At 38.7% G+C, this 13,616-nt stretch overlaps 1 pseudogene; it reads left to right on the top strand.

The window, feature by feature from the left end:
- The first annotated feature begins 13 nt into the window (after positions 1-13).
- On the top strand, positions 14-757 carry LOC108540387 (40S ribosomal protein S2 pseudogene; annotated as a pseudogene).
- Positions 758-13,616: the final 12,859 nt, after the last annotated feature.

Below are 13,616 nucleotides of genomic sequence, written 5' to 3'. Positions count from 1 at the left end.
GAGAAAACACCAAATGGCGGATGACGCCGGTGCAGCAGGGCACCCAGAAGCCCTAGTGGCCCTGGGATGGGGAACCGCGGTGGCTTCCGTGGAGGTTTAGGCAGTGGCATCTGGGGCTGGGGTCGCGGTTGTGGATGGGGCCGGGCCGGGGCCGAGGTGCGGAGCTCACGGGAGGCAAGGCCAAGGATAAGGAGTGCATGCCCGTCACCAAGCTGCACCGCTTGGTCAAGGACATGAAGATCAAGTCCCTGGAGGAGATCTACCTCTTCTCCCTGCCCATTAAGGAATCTGAGATCATTGACTTTTCTTGGGGCCTCTCTCAAAGACAAGGTTTTGAAGATTATGCCCCTGCAGAAGCAGACCCATGGTGGCCAGCGCACCAGGTTCAAGAGCGTTTGTTGCTATCAGGACGGACTACATACGGCCCCACAGTAGGCCTGGGTGTTAAGTGCTCCAAGGAGGATGCCACCACCATACCGTTGGGCCATCACCCTGGCAATATCTCCATTGTCCCTTTGTGCGCAGAAGCTACTGGGGAACAAGATTGTCAAGCCCCATAGCCGTCCCTTGCAAGGTGACAGGCCCGACTGTGCCTGTCCTGGGCGCATCATCCTCTGCACCCAGGGGCACTGGCTTAGTCTCAGCGCCTGTGCCCAAGAAGACTGCTCATGATGGCTGGTATCGCATACTTGCTACACCTCAGGCCCGGGGGCTGCACCCTGGCCACCTTCTGGGCAACTTCACCAAGGCCACCTGATTGCCATCCTGTAAGAACCCTACAGCTACCTGACCCCCTGACTCTGGAAGGGAAGGAGACTGTATTTACCAAGTCTCCCTAACAGGAATTCACTGACCAAGGTGACCTTGTCAAGACCCACACCAGAGTTTCCATGCAGCGGACCCAGGCTCCAGCTGTGGCTACAACATAGGGTTTTTACAAGAAAATAAAGTGAATTAAGCCTGAAAAAAAAAAAAAAAAAGCAAGAACTAAATGGCTATATACTGTACACTTTATATGAAGTTCAAAAGAGAAAAAATGAACATAAATTGTTGAAAGTCAGGATGGTGGCTCCCTTCAGGGGGGCAGTTGCTGGAGGGGGACAAGGAGAGCTCCTAGGGCACTGATAGTATTCTGTTTCTTGATCTGGAATATACTCAATTTGTGAAGAGTCACCTCATGACAGACACATAATTTGGAAAACTTTCTATGTGTTCTACTCCAATAAAAAATTCACTTAAAATTGAATCTCTTAGAATTATAATTTATTTTTCTCAAACAAACTTGTATGAAGCAAAAAAAAGGGCCTCAATGCTTTCTAACTAGCAAATGAATTCATATCATTTACATATGTGACTTAAATAGTGATAGAATTAGAGAATAAGATAAGTTAGCCCACAGTTAATCATTATTTAATTTAATTTAATCTCTGGTTTTCGTGTTTGATGGTCACAGGAGTATAAATATCTTTGGAACTTTATTTTCTAGTGTGTTCACTATCACTTAAGGAACTGTCTTAGTCTATTTGCATTGCTAGGAAGGAACACCTGAGACTGAACAATTTATAGTGAAAAGAGGTTCATTTTGGCTCAAGATTCTGCAAGCTGTATGGGAAGCATAGTGCTAGCATCTGCCTCTGGTGAGTGCCTCAGCAAGCTTCCAGTCACATGAAAGTTGAAGGGGGAGCTGGCATGTACATGGAGAGAGTAGGAGCAAGAGAAAGAGGGAGGAGGTCCCAGACTCTTGTAAACAACCAGATCTCACATGAACTGAGTGAGAAACACTTTTCTCACTCATCACTGAGGCAATGGCACTAAGTCATTCATGAGGAATCCATCCCATGATCCAATGCCTCCCACTGGGTCCCACCTTCAATGCTGGAGATCACATTTCAACATGAGATTCTGAGGGGACATGCATTCAAAATATATCAGGAACCAAATTCAGTTTCCTACCAAACATAGTCTAACTGTGTTTGTTCGATGTTTTGGTGTTTAATACATCAAAAATGTAAAAATATCAATTTGCAATAATCACAGCTTTTTAATGTTCTGTGGGAGAAAAAATGTAGTTAGCACAGTAGAAGAATATCAGGGGATGCTGCTTATCATTATCAAAAAAATTTCATGATGACAGAATATGACAGCACAAAAGGTGTATATGTTTAACTTAAATGTGAACTTTATCTTACCTGGCTGGTGGTTCTCTGGTTTTCATGTTTGATGGTCACAGGAGTATAAGTATCTTTGGAACTTTATTTTCTTATCTTGTATAGTGTCTTTCTTGTCTTGTATAGTGACAAAGAATAATAACTAGTTCAGCTATATTTTCAAGAGACCTGTCATCACAATGGCATTATTCTTTATTTTCTTATGAAATAATGTTTCAACTTACAACTTAATGTTCTAGCTATAATTTTAACCAAGGCTTTACAAAATGCATAGAGCTTATAATCTCCAATTCCTAAACACTCTAGTGGAAGGATCAGCTGTAATTAAATAAGTAGTAATAAAATAAATTTAATTACAAACTAAGATAAATGTTATGAAGGTAAAGTACACAGTGCTGCAAGAACTATAGCTGGAGATTGAAGTTGTATATTTAAGAAAAATTATGTTGGCTTCAGTGTGAAGACTGCAGTGTAAAACAGGGAAACGCATGCAGGAAAACTGCCTGGGAGGCTTCTGTGTAGTTTAGGCAAAATGTGGTAATTTATGAAAGGGTTTGGCATTGGAGATAGAGTGAGTGAATGAATTTGAGGCATTTGGGAAGTAAAAAGCTTTCACTCTGTGCTCATACCTCCCACTGTAGCTATGTAAAACTATTTGCAGGTCCCAGAAGATACTAGCTGTGTCTTGCTTTGTACCTGATGCTTCTTTCCTGAGTCATCTTTTCTTTAATGTTCCATCTAGCTACATCTCACTTATCTTTCAGCACTCTGCTCTTCCGTGAACTCCCGTGGCTCCCTGTTTTTGCCACTGTTGTCACACTTGTAACAGAGCTTTTTTTCTGTCTGCTTACTGTTGGTCTTCGTGTTAGACTGTTGGCTTTTATACTTGAGGACACTCTCCGTCTGTTTTGTTTCTGTGCCACCAGCTCTGGAGCCATGATTCAAACAGAGTAGAAAACACTTTTCTTAAATTACTACCCAGTCAGGTGGGATTATTGCAAACCCCTTCATAACTTCATTATTCTTTCACAAAATCCATTTTGATTTTTTACATTCTCTCATGTGTTTGTTTTGTGTTTCATTAATTTTGGCTTCTGTCTTCATTAATTCTAACTTCTATTTTTGAGGGTTTTAATTTGTTTTCCTTTACTAACTTCTTGAGATGGATGTTTAAATTATTGATTTTCGGCCTTTATTCTTATCTAACATCTATGTTTAAAGTTATAGATTTTTTCCTCTAAAACATGACTTTTATTGCATTCTGCACTTATTTTCATTACCACTAAGTTCAAAGTATTTTCTAATTTCTGTTGTGATCTCTTTTTGACCCAAAGGTTATTTAGAAATATATTTTATATTTTATAAACATATGATAATTTTCTAGTTATCTTTTTATTATCCATTAGTCTATGGTCATTGAAATTTGTTGAGAATTGCTTTATGGTCTAGCAATTTAAAAAAATTTCTGCATGCATTTGAAAAGAAGGTATGGTCTGCAGTTGTTGGTTATTTAAATACATAAATTCTAACTGGGTTGTTCGAATATTCTATACCTTTTTTTGTCTGCCTTTTTTGTTAGTTCCATAGAAGTATTTTTAAATCTTCTAGCATGAATGTGCATTTGCCTGTTTCATCTTGTAATTCCATCAGTTTTGCTTCATATGTTTTAGGCTATTTTAGTAGGTGACATAAAGTTAGAATTATTATATATAACTGTTAAATTAAATCCTCTTCCCATAATGTCTCTCATTTTTGCTTTAGAGTATATATATACTTTATATATAAACATATATACTTTATGTATATTATATATATTTATATATTTATATATATTTGTGTATATATATACACACACATACACGAATATTTCTCATATTAGTGCAGTTCTATCAGCTTTCTTTTGGTTATTTATTGGTGACTAACAAAGTTTCCATGAACATAATCATTTAAAACAACAAATATTTATTATTCCTAACACTTTAAGAGAATCAAGAATCTAGGTGCAGCTTAGTTTCTCATGAAGTTGCAGCCAGGATGTCAAGTGGGTCTGCAGTCTTCCGAAGGCTTGACCAGGGCTGGATGATCCACTTCCACAAGGGCTCACTCATATAGCTGTTGACCGGAGACCTCTGTTCCTCACTGGCTATTGGCAGGAAGCCTTGGTTCCTCACATGGATCTCTTCATAGGGCTGCCTGAGAGTCCTCATGAGATGACGGCTAGCTTCCCACAGAGCAAGCAATCCAGAGAGAGAGATCAAGGAGGAAGCCACAACGTATTCTATGGCTTGGTCTCAGAAGTCACACACTTGCATTTCTGCCACATTCTGTTCATTAGAAGTGTCACTAAATACAACCCACTCTCAAGGGAGGGGAAATAGGCTCCACCTTTGAAGACAGAAGTATCAAGGAATTTGTGGTCCTATTTTAAAACGACCGCAATTAGTATTTACAAGGTATATATTTTTTCATTCCTTTACTTCTAGACTGTTCCTTATATTTTAGGTTTGGCCCATATTAAGAAGAATATACATACATTTTATGCCAGTCTGTCAATCTTTGTCTTTTAATTGTAGCATTTAGCCCATTTTCACTTCATGTACTTATTGATGCACTTGAGTTTAAATCTACTATGTCGTTGCTTGATTTCTCTTCATCTCACTGTGTGTTCTCTTCTCTCATTTCTTACCGTTTGGGCTGAGATGATTTGAAGCTGGGTTTCAGTCTCTGTGAAGGCTAGTCTACTCGGATAGACCATTATTCCCAAGGAGCTGCCTTTCAGGATCCCTGCTGAGAACAGACTCTGAACACCATTACGGCGCTGCTGTTCATGTGAGCTGGTTGAAAGTTCTGCTCAGCTTCTGGGCTCCTCAGCATCCTCTTCCAGAACCCGCATACAATAGAGGGGAAAATAGGTCCCAAGCTGAGCTTGCTTCAGTGGGTTTCTGCCCCAGATTTCGGCTCTGTAATTCTCCCCTATCTTGTTGGTTCCCCAAAGCTCTCAAGCAGAATATTTTTTAAAATTATTTTCCAGCTGTTTATTTGGGAAAGTTGTTCTGAATGTCTCAGTTTGTCTTCAATGGAAGTGCAGTTTTATGTCATTTAATTTTCACAAATGGTGGAATAAGGATTATTATTTCTTTGCTAGTGAGGACATTGGTCACAGACAAGCCAAGTAAATAACTCAAAGTTACATTTAGAAAGTGACAAACTTAGAATTTGAAACTGTGTATTTCTGTCTGTAAAATTCAGGCTATTTACATTAGCTAAAAGCAATTTTGGCTGATATCCTTGAAATGGAACACACTACTAGAAGATTTATTAATAATAATAATGCTTATTGTTAATAAAATTGCTTATACTTCTCACCAATTATAAATATGTTTGAAAAACTGAAAATCTTTCTGTTTTATAGTAGTTTTAATTAATTGCATTAAAACATAGTGATTTTGAGTTTCCTAAGTATTGTGAATTATAGTTTTATAATTCCATATTGATACTGACTAGAATCAGCGTTTTATAAAATAATGGTACTTTATCATGAAGGTCTAATTTAAACAAAAAAGTGCTTGTTTTTAAAGTATGCATTAAAAATTGTCCCAATTTTAGAATTTCTTAACTGCCACTTCTTTACTCCTTATCCAGGACTCATTTTAAAGAAACTCGGTCTAGCTTCAGGTCTCATTTATCTCCCATTAAAATTCCACCGTAAAACAATGAATTCCTTTCCATAAAGGCACATAAATATTAAATTCTACCATATGTTATTTGTCTTTCAGGGATGACATTTTTGAAATGTATATGGATCTTTAAATAGTCAACAAATATATGATAACAGTGGTTGCATATCAGTTGTTTAAGCTTTAAAATATAGTAAGACAGCTGAAGAAAGTTCTTTTCTTCTTATTATAAAAGACACATCTGATTCGAGATAGCTTCTCTGCTTATTTCATTGATTAGAGTTTATTGCTCTATAGAGAAATCAGAATATTTCCATTGCTCTGCAATCGCATGAGGTTAAATTAAGGTGAAGTCAATATTTAGATAAGTATCAGGTGGTGTAAAGTATGCCAGTTTTTTGCAAATTACTTTTTTTTTTTTTTTGAATGACGAGTCTTGCTCTGTCGCCCCAGGCTGGAGTGCCGGTGGCATGATCTTGTCTCACTAACCTAGATCTCTTGGATTCAAGCCAAATCTCCTGCTTTAGCCTCCCGAGTAGCTGGGAATACAGGCTCCCACCACCTCGCTGGCTATTTTTGATTTTTAGTAGGAAGGTTTGCCGTATGTGGCTCAGGCTGTTATCGAACTCCTGTCTCAGGATCTCTTGCCTGCCTCCCAGGTGCTGGATTACAGGCGTGAACCACGCACCCGCCTTTTGAATTACTTTTATATGGCCAACAAACTCGCAAATTACTTTGCCCATACATAATAGGCAAAGGCTAAATGTACACCTTCTTCACAAATGGGGTATGAGTCCTTATATGGTCTGAGAAACCATAGTTCTGAATGGTCACTGAAGGGCTTTTGTCCCAATCGAGTGTGCTTAGAGGCATCAGCTTCTAATAGACTTGACTTTTTTCTGAAGGTTGTGCCACTCACAGAGAGAGGGAATAATAGCATCCTCTCAGGCCAGCACTGGTGTGTAGCTTTAAGGGAACAGAAATAAAGAAATCCTGACTTTTTAGGGTTTTTTTTTTTTTTCTTTAGAAGCCTGAAGAGATAAAAACTATCTTTTAGAGCAGGTGAGATAAGAGATTGGAGCGGGTCCAGAGATGACTAAGAGTGTGCTTTTCCGCCACCTTTGTTACTCTTAGAACCAAACTCTGCTGAGACCTGCAGAGATACGATATAGGTTTGAAGCAGAGTGGAAAACCGATCACCCTGAGTGAGGCAGGATATATAATTGCCTGGAGGTCCTTGAATTTCATCTACGTGCTCTGATCTGCCTGGTTGGAGACCGTAGTCAGTATGGCCGTCCTGGAAGGTCAAATTACGCCTTTATTTTTTTTTTTCTGTTTAAATCCAAATATTGAAAGCAGGAGGAGCGAAATCAATCCAAAGGCGGAAAGAGGGAAGAGTTTACGAAAAGTAACTCGTAACTGGCAAAGACATTCCATCTTTAGGTGGAACTTTTGCCCTAAGAATTGCAATTTTTTTTTTTTTTTTTGATTCTAGAAGCTTAAGATGGCAGAGAAGAGAAAATGTAGGCTGCAATGGGGTAAGCTGCCTTTTTGGGGACTACATAGCCTGGTCATATGAAAGATTACTTTGGACATGATGGCGACCCTTTGGGAGAGAGTTGATTTACAGCCAGCTTAAAAGGGACTTAATGAACCCTGTCAGGGAACATCTGTGTGCGTTGACTGCTGGATTCCCAGGGCCCACGGATTGACTCCTTAGCACCTTGTCAGATTGCTGTTGACCTAAGAATTGCCATTTGATGTTCCTACTAGCAGAATCTTGAAGAAACTCCAGAAAAATGCTCATGGAAAAAATCAATATTGGAAATCTGCCATACCCTGAGAGCACTACTATCAGATTACATATCTTTTAGTCCCGTAGGAACTTTCCCCTAACTCTCCCTACTCCCACTCCCAGCAGAAACTCTGTAGGATTTGGGGAGGGTAGAGAAGGAGAAAATTCAAGTCTGAGAAATAAAAGGACCATGTTCCTTTCCCCACTGCAGGTTTCTTACCTGGAAGAAGCCCCGAACCAGAGGAAGGAAGGAGCTTTAGCTTTAAATAAAGTATGAAAAGTTGATCTTAATAGTAGACTAGACATTTAATTACTGGGGTGAGACTGACCAGAGGACTCCTAATATTCAAAATGAATCAGAAAATTATGGGTGCTGCCTGAGTTACTGAGTTACAGTGGGTTACCAGTTACGAACCCATTGAGCTAGTGCCAAGGGCAGGGAGGAAAGTAAAGTTACTTTATGATTGCACCTTTTTATGTTTTGCCCCATCAAGTACTGGTTATAGCTCATCCAAATGTCTCAGCCTTTATCAGTCTGCGAGAGTATGTGTAGAGACTGTCTTGGTCCTTCTGGGCTGCTATAACAAAAATACCATAGGCTGGGTGGTTTAGAAATAACAGAAATTTATCTCTCACAGTTTTGGAGGCTGGGCCGTCCAAGATCAAGGTTCAGGTAGATTCAGTATCTAGTGAGGGCTTTTGCTGGTTCATAGTCTTCTTACTGTCTCCTATGTAGTAGAAAGCTGAGGGAGCTCTTGGGTTTCTTTTATAAGGCAATGGATCCCATTTATAAGGGCACCACCCTCATGACCTAATCATCTCCTAAAGGTCCCATCTCCAAATACAATCACATTGGGGATTAGGTTTCAACATATGAATTTGGGGGGAACATAAGCATGCAGTCTGTAGCACACATGAAAATGTATTTCCAAGCTTCCATGGCTCTTAGCTCATACTTGCTCTTGCAGGTGGTCACCCTACCCACCCTACTTCCCTACTAAACTCCCCAATTCAATCAAGGTTTCCCTGGGTCACAGTCAGGAGTTTTCCAAGGTCAAGGAGATTCCCAGGGTCTCAGTACTGACCGCTCCTCTTCTTCTGTTTGTGAACCCTTTGGGAAGTCCACGGGTTTGTAGGCCTCAAATGAGGCCCCTACCTACTGACTTGGAAGACAGGAATCCTGGATGTGATGGGCTGAAAAATAACCCCTGAAGATATACATATTCGAATCCCTGGAATCTGTGAGCATTATATTATATGGAAACAGAGTCTTTATAGATTTCATTAAGATGATCAGATTTAATTAAGATGGGGAGATTTTATTGGTTTATCAGAGTAGGCCCTAAGTGCAATTATATATATCCTTATGAGAGGGAGGCAGAAGGAGATTTGACATAGAAAAAAGAGGAGAAGGTGATGTGAGGGTGGAGGCAGAGAGAAACTTGGAGATACTGGCCTTACAGGTTAGAGTGATGCAGCTACAAGCTACCACAGGAAGCTGGATGCCAAAGCAGCAACCACGAGAAGCTGAAAGAAGAAAGGAACGGATTCTCCTCTATAGCCTCTGCAGGGAGAATCACCCTGCCAGCACCTCCTTTAGGCACAGTGAAGCTGATCTTAGACTTCTGGCTTCAAGAACCATTAGGGAATAAATTTCTGTTGTTTTAAGACACCATGTTTGGAGTACTTTGTTAAAGTGCTTTAGGAAATGAATATACTAGGAAGATACTGCTCCCTCCTCCTATGTAGGGCACAAGTAGACATTACAGGGCATGCCTCATTCTGGATTCAGTTGGGTCATCTGAGCCCCTAGTCAGCACTACCTATGCCTCGAGTCTCACAAGAACTTTCGTGGAAAAAATATATTTTACCTTCTAACAAAAAGTGACCATTCAAGTTTGAAGTGGAGGTAGGATGAGATGAGTGAAAGAAAGTAGGCCAGGCCTTCTCCATTGTCCTGGTTTTTCCTGTTCCCTTAGGCACCTGCCTCCAACTTCCTCTTAATCTTCAGCTAAATACAAAACAAAGCAGAACAAACAAAACAAAGCACAACTCCATACACCCCCAACGATGCTTCCCGTGCTGATCAACTGATACTTGGGGTGAGGCTGTCACTCTTCACTTCTCAGAGAAGCATTTGAGTTTGCTGAAATCCAGCCACACTCCCTGAACCATCTAGACATATTGAACTGCCTACTCCAGAACCGGGTGCATAGAACATTCAGAAAATGGTGGCTACTTTGGGAGAAAAACTCTATTGGAATTGGTAGGACTGGGTTTGAACTCCCAGCTTTGCCTTTCCCTGGCACTGGCACTTTATCTTATCTGTAAAAGGTGTGGTTGGGGTGGGGGCGGTGGTAAGCATATGCATCTCAAAGAGTAGTTTTAAGAATTTAGTGAGCATAAGGCCTGGTACGTAGATAATAATTCCCACTCACTAATGCTTTTACATCTTGATTATTTCCTTACTTCTTCATGGCATTTTACATGCAAATGTTTTACCATATTATTGTAGAATAATAAAAATAAAAATAATCTTCAAAAGGTGATTATCTAGTCATTTCACTTATTGCACTATGAGTTCATTGAAGACAGAGATTGTGGTTTCCATCTTTTGTCTCTATTGTCTAGCACATAGTAGACTTTACAAATATCTGTTGACTAATTCAATATTTTAGACACCTCTGACAGCAGGAATGCCTTTTATTACTAGTTTTAATCAGGAACACAAATTCAAGTTAGATTATTGCCTCTACCAGGTAACATGTTCATCTTCCTATGAGAACAGAAAAGAATGATCTGAACGGAAGCCTGGAAGAGACTTAGCCAGAAACAAACAAACGAACAAATAAAACTGGTTGCCTGAGCCGATGTGTATGCCTCTATAAGGTGGGAAAAAAGTGCTATAGAAAAAGTGAGAGTCTTCAGTGACTCAGCTTTGATCTGTGTTCATTTCACAAAGTGACATTCAAGCAAACTATGGGGTGCCTCATTTTTCAAAAAATTAAACCCATTGGAATAAAAAACCTACTGATAGATAAGGCAATTGTTCCTATTTCAAAAGGAATTTTTCCTTCACAAAACTATCAGGTTCAAATGAGGGAGGTTCCTTAGAGCATTTAAAATATAACTACATTTCTAGAAGTTCTGCAACTTTGAGGCAAGCACACCCATAGTGTAAAATAAAGTCCACTTTCGATTTATATTAATATTCTGTATTTTTGTATAGATTAATTCACCTAATTCATTCATTTAATCACTTTCTTATTTGTTCAAAAATAGGTTAAACAAATTTTACACTTCTGAGACACTGACCCACAAGGAAGGTAGTCTAAGTTAGTCCAAACAATGAAGAAGCCTAGTCTTTCAGCCCATGTGACATTACATGCCAGACAGGGAAGTTCACATGATTCTAAGTAAAATAAAAAAAGCCCTGAGTTCGAACTTCGGCATTGTGAGTTGCAATACTAGTTGCACGACCTTGGGTAAATTACCTACCCTGCATGTCAGTTTCTCCATCTAGTATAAAAAGGACTACCTCATAAGGTTGCCCGAGGATTCCTGAGATAACAATGCACGTGATGCTTGATTTACAGGGGCCAAGTAGCTGATAAAAAAAAAATGTTAGTTTCTTTTTTACCTCATCCAGATATCCTTCTTGTCCCTATCCTCTCACCTCCTACAACCACAGTCAGCCCTCTAACTAAAATCAGACATTCTGAAATTTACATTTTATCGGCATTTTCCCCAGAAAGTATTCTATTGGCAAGACATAACAGCAACTAAGTAGCTACTGCAACAGTTGCTAATATTTTATTGAAGCCTCATAAAATACCTACATTACCTCATTTAATCATCACTACAACCCTTTGATCTAAGTAACAGTTATTATCTTTATTTTAAAGGAGGTTAAAGTAACTTGCTCAAGTGAGATGCAAACTTAATACATGCTGTTGATACATACTGATGCATTTTGTTATCTCCAAGTACAAAGGCAGTAGAATTTTCATTACTTGTAAGTATTAGAGAAGCTGTAAATTCTCTAACCCCTTACTCAGAGATGTTGAAATAGTCATAAATGTGAAAAAGAGAGGATATTTCTCCTGTGGAGACCTAGTATCATGACAGCTCATAACCAGAATACAAAGGTGACTTTTGACCTAGTGATCTTTTCTGAAGCAAACTTGCTCTTTCAGCAGCCCCCAGTCTCATGAAACCTGGAAATTTCATTCTGCAGAGAGACTCTTGAGTAGAAGACTACCAATGAGATCCGCTCATTTGCATACTAATATGTTAGTTAATTATTCACAGAAATTTTACAAGTGAGAATTATTAAAAATTCCTTTGAATTTCCCAGGAAATAATTTTTAAGAAATTAAAGTAATAGACTTCATATTTTAGAACTGTTTTAGATTTACAGAAAAATGGCGGAGTTCCCTCATGCCTCCTTTCCCCATTTCCCCTCCCCACTCACTTCCCACAGTTTCTGCTTTTATTAACATCTTGCATTAATGTGGTATATTGGTTACAACTGATGAACAAATACTGACACATTATTAACTAAAGTCATAGTTTACATTAGGGTTCACCCTGTGTTGTAAAGCTCTATGTGTTTTGACAAATGAATAATGTCATGTATCCGCCATTAAAGTATCATACAGAATAATTTCACTACTCTAAAATTCCCCATGTGCCACTTCTCTTATTTCCCTCCCTCCTTTCAAAACCCCTCCAAACCACTGCTCCTGTTACTGTCTCTACAGTTTTGCCATTTCCACAATGTCCTACAGTTGGAACCAAACAGTATGCAGCCTTTTTAGGCTTGACTTCTTTCAGCAATATGCCTCCATGCCTTTTTATGGTTTGATTATTCACTTCTTTGAGTTACAGAATAATATTCCATTGTAAGGGTATACCGTAGTTTGTTTATCCATTTGCCTATCCAAGGACAGCTGGGTTGCTTCTAAGTTTTGGCAATTATGAATAAAGCTGCTATAAACATTTATGTACAGGTTTTTATGTGGATATAAGTTTTCAGCTCATTTGGGTAAATGCTAAGGAGCTAGATTGCCAGATTATAAGGTAAGAATATGTTTAGTTTAGTAAGAAACTGCTACACTGTCTTCTAAAGTGGCTGTACCATTTTGTGTTCCCACCAGCAATGAATGAGAGTGCCTGTTGTTCTCCATCTTCACCAACACTTGGTATTGTCAGTGTTCTGGATTTTAGTTATTCTAATCGGTATGTAGTGGTATCTTATTGTTGTTTTAATTGGAATGCTCTAATTATATATGATGTTGGGTATTTTTCATATGCTTATTGTCATCTGTACATCTTCTTTGGTGAGGTTTCTGTTAAGGTCTTTTCCCCATTAATTAATCACATTTTTCTTCCTTATCGTTAAGTTTAAGAGTTTTTTGTATACTTTGGATACCAGTTCTTTATTAGATATTTGTTTTGTGAAGATTTTCTCCCTGTCTGTGGTTCATCTTTTCATTTTCTTAAATGAATCCTTCATAGAGCAGAAGCTTTTAATTTTAATGGAGTCACATATCAGTTTTTTTTCTATCATAGATAGTGCTTCTGGTGTTGTAGCTAAGAAGTCACTGCCAAACCCAAGTTTATCTAGATTTTCTTCTATGGTATTTTTTAGGAGTTTTATGGTTTTGCACTTTACACTTCAAGCTATGATCCATTTTGAGTTAATTTCTGTGAAAAGTGTAAGATTTATGTCTAGATTCATGTATTTTTGCCTGTTGATGTCCACTTGTTCCTGCATCATTTGTTGGAACAGCTATTCTTTTGCCATCAAATTACCTTTACTACTTTGTCAAAGATTAATTGACTATATCTGTGTGGCTGTATTTATTGGCTATCTATCTGTTCCATGGATTTATTTGTCTATTCTTTGGCCAATACCACATTGTCTTAATTATTGTAACTTTATAGTAAGTCTTGAAGTTGGGTAGTGTACAT

Source organism: Rhinopithecus bieti, unplaced genomic scaffold (genome assembly GCF_001698545.2).
Source record: "Rhinopithecus bieti isolate Rb0 unplaced genomic scaffold, ASM169854v2 scaffold_17882, whole genome shotgun sequence".
NCBI classification, from domain to species: Eukaryota; Metazoa; Chordata; class Mammalia; order Primates; family Cercopithecidae; genus Rhinopithecus; species Rhinopithecus bieti.
The sequence above is the reverse complement of the archived record's forward strand: the minus strand, read 5'-3'. Positions and strand labels throughout refer to the sequence as shown.